A 13,711-nucleotide genomic window follows, 5' to 3' on the forward strand; every position below is an offset into this window, starting at 1 on the left:
TGGGGATAAAGGCTTTGGCAGTTGAACTCATGCTTGTAAGGGAGTGTAGGAACACCATGGGGTGTGGCGTAAGAGATGCTGGGTGAGAGACCAGAAGCCCAACATCTGGTCCGATTCATCAGAACACCGCCACAGAATAATTCACGCCATCATTCTATGCTACAGTTGTCCTGTCTGGATAATGGGAACATGTAGACCTGTCATGTCCTCCCCCCAACTCCCAGTGTTGTCGCAGTGGGGACATGTCCCCAGAGGCATTTTAAAAGTCCTTGTGTGCTGTGCACAAGTGAAGCTTAGTTTTCAAATCCACAGACTCTGCAGGCTAGAGCAATGCCCCCTTTCTGGTAATTATTCAGTAATTATTCACATAAGAAGGATTTCATTGTTATGCTTCATGTATTTGTCTCAGTTGATGGCCTTTTAATAGTGGCATTGAGTTTGTGTACAGAAAGGTTATTCATTTTAAGATTTCTGGGCCTTAATTGTTATTTGTTTTGCTTGGTTTCAGCGTGCTATAAATTAGTGATATCGACAGAGCATATTTGTCTTGGCACCGTGGCGCATTGTCTGTGGCGAGCACTGTTTGGCCTGGCACCGGCCTGGATTTCCCCATCTGTTTCTGATGTTTACATTGTTAAAGATCCGATAGACACACAGGACATGGTCACATGCAGAGAGGGAACTTTTTTTTTTTTTTTTTCCACTCCATTGCATCAAACAAGGTCTGGGCCTGTAATAAGCATAGCCCTAAATTACACTTGAGCTTGCTAGTGGCCGGACCCAAGCCCAGCCCCAGCCATGAGACTGATTGCTCAGCCCTGGGGATATTCACTCTCAGGAACGCTTCTGGCTGGCCCCACAGCTCAGTCTCCACAAACTCATTTTTGCCTTGTGTTTGCCAAGGGGGAATGGCACACAGAGCATGCCAAGAGGCTTTCCAGACATCTGAGGACAGTGACAAGGTGTGGTGTGAATCCCCAAGGAATCTTGGGGTTATGCCCTTGTGTGCAGGGACCTGTGAGGGGCAGTGTTTTCTGTCAGCTCTGCTTCTGCAAGCCCTAGCTTTCTTGTGATTCCGAGGGAAAAGATATCTCTGCAGATGGCTTGGTTCTAACTCCCAAGCAACTCCTGCCATGTAGTCATCCCAAGTTTGTTAGAGTGAGTGTCCACATCACCTTATAAGAAGGAGATCTGGAATTTCCATCATCACATCTGAGGTCATTGAGGCAGGAGGAGGAAGTAGGTGTAACATGGGTCTGGAAGGGCATTTGGAGCCTCAGCAAGTTCAGGCCAGTGAGCATGTCTTGAAAACACAGTGGATGGTACCTGAGTTGTCCTCTGGTTCCCACTTGTGTGTGTGTACCTGATCCATGCACCCTCCCTGACAGGTCCCACCCATGCTCACCCATATCCATCCTCCTGAAAAATGGCACCATATTTGTAGTGCTAGCTCCCTGTCTGGGCGACAGGCTAGCCAATTGTGTGGAATGATAGACTGCTGCAGGCTTGTTCAAGTGTCTGTTTGCTGCCCACAGAAAAATGTTTCAACCCTATTCCAGTCCTTCCTCTCTCCCACTGATTCTCCATATTACAGTTAAGACAAGCTTCCTAGCACGTTTGTGGAAGGCTGATGTATATGAGAGATTCATTGGGGGTCTTGTTCTTGCTGGGGTTTTCTCTAAAACTCCAACCCCATGTGCGTATTTGAAGGAATACCTGGGATTTTTAGGTGAGGGTCCATTGAGTCTCTCAAACCCCCTCTTCTATGAGGGAATGTCAGAAATCAACAGATGTAGCTTGGATGAAGGTTAGCTGAGTGGGAATGCCATCTCTGTAGTGATGGGAAACCATCATCCATACTGAGTGGACACCGTCTGGTGCTTTGGCATCACTGTGAGTCTGCCTGTAACCATGCTCTTGTGAATAAGTCCAATGACTGACTGGTTTCCCAAGGTGAATTTCATCTGAACGAGACTATGGTTTGTCATCTAGGCCTTATGAGGAGGTTGTGGACATCGTTTACGTTTTCCCAGGGAGAGAATTCAGACAACACTGCTTCTCACCTGGGCTTCTACCATTGCCAGTACCCCTGGTCCACTCGTTCTTTGTTCTCTCCTGTGAGAATTCTCACTCTGCTACAGTGATCTTGAATTCAAGTCTGTGCTAATCCCCTTCCCCCCTAAAATCTTTTGATCGTTTCCTGTTCTTAGGAATAAGATAGGGCTAGAGAGATGACTCAGCGGTTAAGGGCACTGACTGCTCTTCCCAAGGGCCTGAATTCAAATCCCAGAGACAAAATGGCGGCTCACAACCGTCTGTAATGGGATCTGATGCCCTCTTCTGGGGTGTCTGAAGACAGCTACAGTGTACTTACATTTAATAAATAAATAAATCTTTAAAAAAAGAATAAGATAAATGTCTAGTTTGACCTATAATCCCCCTCCCCCACTCACCTCTTCAATCTCTTCTTACACCAATCTCTCATTTCCCTACCTTGCCAGTTTCTCTGGCTTTCTGCTCCTTTCACAGGGTTTATGCACATGTTTATCCCAACAGTTGCAATTTTACAGTAGTAAAGACAATTTATTAACATTTGCTTCTTTTATAATGCTAGATTGAGAAAGTTGGGATCCTGTCTATTTCTGCAAATCATTATGTCTCCATGCCTTGTATGGTGCCTGGTTCTCAAATTAATCATTGAATAGATTAATAAATAAAGGAATGGAGGCAGATTACAGATGCAGCTTGGCCAAAATTCAAATGCTCACTTCAATGGACCATATCTAGTTTTCGGTACTGCCTGGTAACTACCAACATTTAATATGTCATTTTACTTGGGCATCTCTGTCCTTTGCATTTTGTTAATTGAAATGTTAACAGTTTACAGAGAATCAGGATTTTCTCCATTGTAAAAGGATCCATCTGTCCTTAAGAATTAGTTCTGATAGCATGATGAATGGCTCTTGCCTCTGTTAACAAATGATCATTAATTTTAATTCCTATGCCTGACATCTGTTCCTGATCTTTGTCCTTTCAAGAGTAATTAAAATAGTTGTAAGTATGCAGCCCATTGCTGGGAATCACAGGTGAGTTTCTGTACTGAAGTCATTCTCCAGCTGGTGGTGCTGTCCTTGGTGACAGGATATGGTTTTCTGGCCAGGTACTTCCACAGTGTGTGTGGGAAGGAGTCCTGTGCTGGGAACAGGTTGGCCTTTGTGGTGAGTGCCTATCAAAGAGATGATGGCTCAGGTATGGACTGCTCTGCGTGTGAGAAGCAGTTCTCTAAACAGCAGTTCTACTGAGTAGGGGGGCTACGTTTGTATTAGATATCTCCAAAAATGGTGGGATTTCCAGGAGCTAGAGTCTCCCTGTCAACGTATACTTGTGAGGGTCTCTCTTAGATGGGGCTTCATTGCTGAGAAGAGACACCATGACCAAAGCAACTCTTATAAGGGACAACATTTACTTGGGACTTATTTACAGATTCAGAAGTTCAGTCCATTAGCAAGGTGGGAGTGTGGCTGCATCCAGGCAGACTTGGGGCTAGAGGTGGTGCCAAAAATTCTACATCTTGATCCAAAGGTCGATAGGAAAAGACTGGCTTCTGTGTGGCTAGGAGGAGGGTCTCAAAGCCCACCCCCACAGTTATACACTTCCTCCAACAAGGCCACACCTACTCCAACAAGGCCACACCTCCTACTAGTGTCACTCCCTGAACCAAGCATATTCAAATCACCACAGAGTCTAAGCAATTTCTCTAAGAAGCAACATCTTCTCATCACTGGTAAAAAGCCAAAGATTTATGCAATCTGAAGACAGCCCAGATGATTCTTCTCATAGTTGGAAGAGCTATATGTTAAAATGCCTTTGGAAGACAAGATGTTTGGATTCCTACTAAAGTGTAAAAGGCTGACACAGTCCATTTCCCAAGAGGGAGCTTTAGCATGGGGATGGGATGGAATACCTAGAGTAAGGAAAAAGACAAACAAAGGGTGGCATTGCCATACTCTGCTGCCTGAGCACTGCCCTAATGCTTAGATTTCATACCTTTCTAGGGCCTGTCACCGGAACATGAGGCCCACCAGTCAGCATCTGGATGGCTGACAGATGTGGTGCCAAAGTTGTCCCTGGGCTCAGTTCTAGGCTGAAGTATGGCAAGCTCATAAAGGATGGCTTTGACAATGTCTGGAGGAATCCCTGGCTTTGAAACCACAACAAAACCACTTCAGTCATTCTACCTCTGGGGTCTCTCTGTAAGGGCTGGGGGAGGGGGAGGGGGGTACCATGGATGAAATAACACTTTTACCACTCAAGGGAAACTATGCAAGTGAAGTGTTTTCCATATACCTGCGTCTGAATTGTTACAGGGACATTTTACTGTAATAGAACCCATGATCTCAGAAACCAGGTTTTTGTCCTGAGGCTAGTACGCTTTTACAGCCACATCAAATCAGCAGAACATGTGAGCCTGTGACGACTCTGTTTCTCAGATCTATCGCCTTTGTGAAACCAATTTATGCCCTTGGCATAGGTTTGCCTGTGAGGTTTCCTAGGAGAGGAAACAAAGGGCACTGGCCACTCCCCCTTCCCTTCTCCTGCTCAGCCTCCCTTGACTGCCCACAGAGGAAGGGGTTAAGTGGGCTAGAGACAGGGCTGGATGGTGAAGAGTGCTTGATGCTCTTGTAGAAGACCCTAGCTTGGTCCCTAGTCCTCATGGCAGGCAATTCTAGCTTCAGGGACACCTGATGCCCTCTTCTGGTCTCTCAGAGAACAATTGTATATATACACCCAGAAATACACATAAAGAAAGATTATATATATATATACGTATATATATATATATAATTTTAGAGTTTTCTAGGGATGTGTTTTTGGTTTTGAACACAGAGAGTGGGCACTGGTAGTACCCATCCTTGGAACAATTTCCGCCTTTCATTCCCTTGCCGCTCATTCTCCCCAGGGTTAAATTGGCTGCCGTGGTGATAGGGGTGGTTCCCTGATCAAGAGAGTGTTAGGATGTGACTTGTAAGTGACCTGTGGATGACTCAATTTGACTAAGAGGTCATACCATCTTTCTTTTTCTTTTTTTTCTTTTCTTTTTCTTTTTTTTTTTGAGACAAGGTCTCACTATGTATCCCTGGCTGGACTGCAAGTTGCTGGGTAGACCAGGCAGAGGTCTTCTGAAAGCTGAGATTAAAGATTGAAGGTGTGTGCCACTATGCCAACTCTTCAACTCTTCTGAATTCTACCTTATTCTCTCTCTCTCTCTCTCTCTCTCTCTCTCTCTCTCTCTCTCTCTGCATCCAGGCTGGCCTGGAACTCACAATCCTCCTGCCTCAGCCTTGTGAGTATTAGCATTGTAGGTGTACGCCATCACACACAGCTATAACTTCCCTGTACTGAATGCAGAAAATCTCTAACTGTCCCGGATATAAACTGGCTATTCCTCAGCCATTGATTTACTTAACATTCTTCCAAGGTGTGGCTTCCTCCCACAATGACCTTGCAAGTCTTTAATCCAAGTAGACGGAGCACTGCCCTTGGGCATCTTGGGACACGCTATGTTTGATGGAGAGAGATAATTGTTTCTGGCCTTTGGGTCAATCTAACTTGAATGTGAAACTCCCTCCAATGCCAACAGATTTTAATAGACAAGGCACATCTTTTACAGTAGTCGGGAAGAAATAAAATCCTCTATTTAGGAAGTTGGATGGCCAGGTGGGAAAATAGTGATTTTTCTTTGCCAAAATATATGAGTATATTTAGTTACATGTTCTAGAAAAAGGCAAATGTTTTCTCTAAGAAAGGTCAGGTGGGAGGGAAATGGCACCTGAGCCAACCTATTGCTCTTCTTGTAGATACTTTCCTGTTCAATATCTATCTATAGAGAAGACCCACATAACATACTTGCTATTTTCTTGTTAACTGCCTGTTCCTACTTTATAATATTCTGTGGTATAGTGTCTGAGACAATATACAAAAATCTACACACTATTTTTTTTAAAGGGCCACATAGATGGAGGGGGGCAGAAGGATTGTGGGAGGGGGTGACTGGAAGGGGGACAGTGAATAAAAAAGGGGCCACATAGACTCTAATTGATGGATGCATATTAATTGACCAGAGTTGCTGGTACACACTCAAGTTGCTACCAAATTTCACTGTCATAAATGACTCTGCCTAGTTATATTCATAGAGTGAATCTTAGAACTTCTGGATCGAGAGTATCCACCAGGTATGTATGCATGGATATATGCCTGCTACAAAAATTCAAACAAAATGGGTCCTTCCAACCTCAGCCCACCCCTTGTTTATAACGAGGTGGCACTTACCAGGCTTTGTGAGGTGTGACTTTACTGAATTGGAGTGAGACACAAAAGGGCAACAGTCTGTCCAGACATCAGGGCATCAGGCGTCCATGTTGGTTAGTTTTTATATCAACCTCACACACAGCAGCGTCATCTGGGGAGAAGGAATCTCAGTTGAGAGAGTGTCTCCTTTGGATCGGCCTGTGGGCAACTCTGTAGGGCATTTCCATGGTTGATAACTGAAGTGGGAGGGCCCAGTTTACTGTGGGTGGTGCCATTGTTAGGTAGGTTGTCTGGGGTATATAAGAAAATGGAATAAGAAACAAAATACCCATGAAAGGATATAGGTACAGAGACAAAATTTAGAGCTAAGATGAAAGGATGGACTATCCAGAGACTACCCCATCCAGGGATCCATCCCATCATCAGCCACCAAACCCAGATACTATTGCACATGCCAGCAAGATTCTGCTGAAGGGACCCTGATATAGCGGCCTCTTGTGAGGCTATGCCAGTGCCTGGCAAACACAGAAGTGGATGCTCACAGCCAGCTATTGGATGGAACACAGGGCCCCCAATGGAGGAGCTAGAGAAAGTACCCAAGGAACCGAAGGGGGCTGCAACCCTGTAGGTGGAACAACAATATGAACGAACCAGTACTCACTGAGCTTGTGTCTCTAGCTGCNTATGTAGCAGAAGATGGCCTAATCGGCCATCATTGGGAAGAGAGGCCCCTTGGTCTTGTAAACTTTATATGACCCAGCACAGGGGAAGGCCAGGGCCAAGTAGTGGGAGTGGGTGGGTAGGGGAGCAGGGGTGGGGGTGGGGTATAGGGAACTTTTGGGATAGCATTTGAAATGTAAATAAAGAAAATAATAATAATAATAAAAAAAAGAAAACGGGCTGAGCAAGTCAGCAAGTATCACCTGCACCGCCTCTGCATCAGTTCTTGCCGCCAGGTTACTGCTTTCAGTTCCTAACCAGTGTCTTCCCCTGGATGATGGACTGTCACGCTAAATGACATAAGTCATAATGTCATAAATGAGATAAGCCCTTTCTTCTCCAGGTTGACTTTGGCCGGGGTATTTAATACCATGACGGATACTCTAAGACAGCGCCATTCTCCAGGTCCACCTGTTTTTCTACTTGCTTGGGTCTCTTTTACCTCCTTTCCTATAATAGAATGCTTCCTCTCCAATTTGGAACCTCTTTGCCCACTTGCCATTCATTCATTCATTCATTCATTCACTCACTCATTGATTCTTTTATTCAGACAATACTAAGTCCTATCAGGTGATACCTTCTTCTAAGCTTAGGTATTAAGGGAATAAAAAAGACTTATCCTCTTGTAGTGAACGAGAGATTATCTATCTATCTATCTATCTATCTATCTATCTATCATCATCATCTACTTATCTATCACCTATTATCTCTATCTACCTATTATCTACCTATCCATCCAACTATCTATTAATCTATCTATCATCTATTATCTATCATTTATTTATCTATCTATCATCTATTTATGATCTATCAAATATCATCTATTTTCTATGTATCTGTAATCTATACAGCTATTATCTACCCAATTATCTATCATCTATCTTTATCTTCTATCTATCATCTATTTATTATCTATCAAATATCATCATTTTCTATGTATCTGTTATCTATATAGCTATTATCTATCATCTATCTTTATCTTCTATCTATCTATCTATCTATCTATCTATCTATCTATCTATCTATCTATCTACCTATCTGTGTCTGTCTGTCTATCAGGTATAGAGGAAAGAGGAAGAGGGTGATTTGTGCTAAGAGGCTGAGGTCCACTTTCTCATCCTAAACTCTCACTACAGTATTTTGCATGCTCTCCCTTTATAGTACATGTTCATGCTGACCAAGGCAAGACTTTTAAAAGCACTAGTTAAGAGTTAAGTTTATGTGTATAAGTGTTTTATCTGTCTGTTTGTATGGTACCACGTGCATGCCCGGTGTCTTCAGAGGTCAGAAGAGGGCAGAGTTACACTGATGGTTCTGAGCTACCATGTGTGTGCTGGAAACCAAACTCCGGACCTCTGAAGGACCAACAAGTTCTCTTAACTGCCGAGCCATCTCTCTGTTCCCCTCTTAAAACCATCCTTAAGGGGATCAGTTAAACAGACATTCAGAGCAACCACATCAAGAGAAACGGGGAGAGGTTAGAGAGCTTGGTAGAGGGGCCAGGAAACCCCCTTCCAGTTTAAAAGCTGCGTGTACCCAGCGGGTTTCCTCATGTCCTCAGAAGGAGTGATACTGATTTAATGTACAGGAAACACAGGACACCTGAGATTCAATAATGACTTTTGTTCTTTTCTGTGTCTGTATGGAATTGGGCAGCCAACAGCTGTGTTCTTGAGATTGCTATGGTAGATTCCTGCAGTGGAGAACGCCTTCAACCAGCATAATAATCAGACCAAGTCGAACATCCTCAGTGTAGTTCATTGACATGAAATTGACCATGATGAGAGAGAGAAAGAGAAAAAAAAAATCAAAAAACCAACAACAAAGCCCACATCAATTCACTCAGGCCGTGGCTAACCTGGCTCCCTTGAACATAACACAGAGATGAAACACTTGCATTTCTTAAGTAGATTTCCCCTTTATTGTGCTTCCTAACAACTTCTGTTTCCTTTGAAAATTTGAATAAATACCGGCTTTTTATTGCTGTGGTTGATGAATAAGTTGGGATGCAGCACTCCCCGTTCTGAGTTTCAACCTGCTATTGTAATTCCGAGTCTAAGGGGAAATTGACTTCAGAGAGACCGTGGATACAGCTCCAATGAGCGCCTTTCATCTCCCAGTGATGGTGCAGTGGTCAATGAGGGCATTAGAATAAACATCAAGGGTATCAATAGGGTTTTTATTAACTACTAGAATTATCGAGTTTTCCATTTTCTAATGCCCTTCGTTGTTTTGCTGGAGTGAACAGAAAAGATGTTGCTCTGATAACCACTTTATTTATTTATTTATTTATTTATTTATTTATTTATTTATTGTGCATTAAAAAGGCTTATTGAGCCAAGTATGGTGGCACATGTCTATAATCCTAGCAGGTGAGAGGCTGAGGCAGGGTGATCATGGGTTCCAGGCCAATCTGGGCTATATAGTTGAGACTCTATGTTAAAAAACATAAATAAAAGGAAGAAAAGGCATATTGAGCTGAGGATGTCCCTTATACAGGAGGCCCTGGGCTCCATCCTAGCACTGCTTAAAGTATGGATGATTTATACCTGGGTCTGATGGTTTATACCTGTTACCACAACACTTGAGAGTTAGACGCAGGAAGAGCAAGAGCTCATGTCATCCTCGGCTACCTAGAGTGCTGTGGCCAGCCTGGGCTACACGAGGTCCCTGCATATGAAGGTGGCGAATAGAGCACACAGTGCTGCTTGTCTTGTGGGTATGTGTGTGAGAAGACAGACTGATTTGGGAGCCGAGGTTTTGATATAGAACTAAGTCTGATTTCTCTGAATTGGGTTGCCTTAGTCTAGCGTTTGATACATGTCTAGGCTATGCAAGGATCAAATCAGGGTAGTTAACAGTTACAGTTTCTTAAACATTATTTAATTTTTATTAATGTGTAGTGATTGTATAGAAGCCTAAGACAGGGTGTGTGTTTTGGTCCAGCTCCTCAGTGCTTTAGACACGTAGCCAGGCTGAAGGCTGTGGGAAGCAGCAGGTGTGTGTGTTGGGGGGGGGGGGGAGTGAAGGACTCCCTCTAGCTTTGAAAGGTGTCCTGAGTCTCTCTGGCCTTGACTTCCCTGTAAAGTATCTGAGTGTTTTGTTTTAAAATGAGAGAGGGAGAGAGACGGAGACAGAGACAGAGAGACAGAGGAACAGAGAGAGAAAGGGAGAGAGACAGAGAGCTTGTGTGCAGATGTACCTGTGTGGAGGTCAGAACGTGAGTCCTCACCTTCTTTCTTGTTTCTAGGCAGGACATCTTTCAGTTGACCATCATGTAACTGGGCGAAGCTGTCCTGTAAGCTTCTGGGATTCTCCGTTCTCAGCCTTCCATCTTGTGGTAGGGACACTGGGACACCTGCTCGCAGCTGTGCCTGGCTTTACGTGAGTTCTAGGGATTTGGCCTCAGGCCCTCACGCTCCTGTGACAAATGCTTTACCTGTGGAGCCTTCTCCTGAGACCCCAGTCTGAGTTTTAAATCTAGGGTCAACATTCAAGTGCAGAGATCTTAGGTATTCTGTAATTAATGAATCAGATGGACTGTAACGTCTATTGGAAGACATTGCTTGAGCATCACAGATTATTTTTGTTTCATATGCTAAGGTCATCGTAGTTGTCATCACCATCACCATCATCATCATTATCATCTTTTCCTTCTTTTTATCTTCCTCCTAGTCCTCTTCTTTTGCATTGTTAAGTGTGTCGGGGGTTAAATTCCTGGGTTTCTCTCATTCTCTATTACCCAACTACACCTCCAGTCCACATTCTGGGATTCTGAAAGCCTTCATAGGAAACTCGTTTTCAGACCCATTTGAATCCATGACCTCCACGTTACCTTCCGGGGGGAGCTTCCAGGTTATACAGCCACAGTTACTCAGGAAAGGTGTTAGAAGACTTCATTCTTTTGTTTCCTGTTCTGGTTATTAAAAGTCAGGACAAATTTCAACCGCATTGAGAGACCAGCTTTGAGGGTAATTTGGATCTTCAAAGAGAGCTCCTCTGGCCCCTTGAAGGAGTTGTGTTAAAGCAATTAAATGTTATTTGAAGGAAAGAAAGAATGCGGGCTGACTACTGAATAACAAGAATAGCATTATCAAAACAAAACAATCGCTACCCCGGGATCAAAGCCAGAGAGCCTGAGAGCTTGTGCTGGGGATAAGGGGAGCCAGGAAGAAAGGGAGGCCTTAGAATGGCTTCTGCTCAATTAAAGACATGGATGTGCAATCTGGGGATAGCATTTCGAGTGCGGAACAATAACTGGGAACGGAGCCGCGAATGGTCCCAGGAGAGCTCACTGAGCAAGAACCTCTGGATTCCACATGTCTGTTCTGAAGAGGGTAGGGCGAGTCAAAGAACGAAACAAGCAAGTGCACAGGATTGTTTGCCATTCAGGGGAGCCACAGAAAACTCAGCATATGGCGTGCGGAGATTCCGGAACGCACTAGAGATCTCTTTCCGAACGACTATTCTCATTCCAGAGATCTGGGAGCCAGATGATGACGCTCTTGGCCGAAGCACGATGTGAAACGCACTTCCCCTTTTTCTTGTCGCTGAACAGTATTTCTCGGATTTATCACCTGAACTGTTCACTAAGTTTGGTCCCCAAAGGCTTTTATTGTTTCCAAAACTCAGGTTTCCTCCACAAACAGCAACGACTCATCACTACGAAGGTGGTTTTGGAAGTCTGCTACAGATCTCAGAAAGAAAGCATCCAAAGGGGAGGCTTGAGTGGCACCCGGAAAAAGGGCGTGGCGTCTCTGTGATCCAGCGGGGCCATGGAGGCCGTGGTTCTTGTTCACCTTTGGAGATGTATGTACGTGTGTTTATGTGGGTGGGAGTCAGCCTCAGCTGTCATCCCTCGGGTACTAAAGTTCCGTCTTGAGTATTACTATTATATTTTATTTTAGACAGAATCTCCCACTGGCTTGGAGCTCTCCATAAGCTGGCTTGCTACAGAGCCTCACCCAGAGAAATACCTCTCTGCCTCCACCTCCCCAGTTCTGGATTTATGAGAGGGCTTCATACCTGGCATTTTATGTGAGTTCAAAGGATTAACTCAGGTCTGCATGCTTGTACAGTCAGCAGTATACCGACTGAGTGGTCTTCTAATATCTCTGTTTATTTACTGTGTGTTCCTGTGAGTGTGTGTGTCACCAAGACACAGGTCCAAAGGTTAGAGGACAACCTGTAGATGCCAGGTCCCCCTTTCCACCATACAAATCCTAGGTATTAAACTTAGGCCAACAGGAGTGGCAGTTAGCTCCTTTAATGTCCATGGAGCTCTCAGTGAATGAGAAGCAGGCAGTGGACATGGGTCTCTGTGGGAAGTTTTGCACTGCAGCCTGTAGGACCTTCTGATATAGGCACAAGTGTTCATAAAGTACCATGTTCACAACATGCAGGGAGTCCAACTGGGGAAGCATGATACTGATATTAAAAATCTAACTCAGGCTGAGGACTCGGGCTAGTCAGTAAGGCACCTGCTATATGAGTGTTAACACCCGAGTTTGATCCCTAGCATCTGTGTAAGAAATCCGTCATGGTGGTATGAGCATGTAATCTCAGAACTCGGGTATGTGTGGTGGGTTTGGGTGGAGACAGGGTGGATGATCCTTAGGACCAGCTGGCCAGCCAGCCTTGCAGAAGTGGGGAGCCAGCCTTGCAGAAGTGGGGAGCTTTAGGTTCAGTGAGAGGCCCTGTCTTAAAAAAAGAGAGGCAGAGTGATCGATGGAGAGACCCTTCACACACATGTTCACATTTTTACAAGTATATCTGCACACACATATGTGCATATCATGTACACATACACACATATGCACAAATCTAACTGTACTTACACATGTAATGACGGCATCAGGTTACAGGTTCTGGGCTATGTTATAAAGGGGAAGGAGGAGATTCTTGGGTCAAGTGCATCTGGGAAACAACTGGAATCACATGGCTATGTCCTTTCCTTTCTCCCCTTTCCTTCCGTCTTTTCTTTCTTTTTTTTTTTTTTTTGAAGCTCAAGGACAATTGTATCAAAGTTTGAGAGATAAAGGAGAGTCGGGCTGAAAGTCCTTCCTGGCTGCCAGGAGGAGGGGAGATGAAGAAAAAGGCATGCCTTTTAAGTTAGGTGTTGTGGTGCAGAAGTGACGAAGCCCAAAGTGCCTGGGAAAGGACACTTAAGATTTTTTTCCTGTATCCAAAAAGAGATAAAAGGAAGGAGAGGAAAGAAGAAAACATTCTTAAATGTCTAGTTTTGGGTCTGAGTTCAGAGAGTACCCCATCCCAGGCTTTTGTGTTCCAGGACAAAAGATTGCAACAGAGATACACAGTTATTGAATGAGAAACAGTTTATTAAGAAAGAAAAAACTGGGGCCAGGTAGATGGCTCAGGTGTTAAGAACATAGACTGTTCTTTCTAAGGACCAGAGTTTGGTTCCCAGAACCAATAGCAGGAGGCTCACAACCATCTGTACCTCTGGTTCCATAAGAGACCTGAAGCCTCTGGCTCCCGTGGACATTCCACACATGTGCACATACAAATATGTATTAAAAATAAAGTAAATCTAAGAGGACAAAAAGAAAAAGCTCTTATCTTTTTTCCTTCCTTTCTTTTCTTTTCTTCTTTCTTTGTTTCTTTCTTTCTTTGTTTCTTTCTTTCTTTCTTTCTTTCTTTCTTTCTTTCTTTCTTTCTTTCT

The sequence above is a fragment of the Mus pahari genome, chromosome 5, assembly GCF_900095145.1.
Source record: "Mus pahari chromosome 5, PAHARI_EIJ_v1.1, whole genome shotgun sequence".
Classification (NCBI taxonomy): Eukaryota; Metazoa; Chordata; class Mammalia; order Rodentia; family Muridae; genus Mus; species Mus pahari.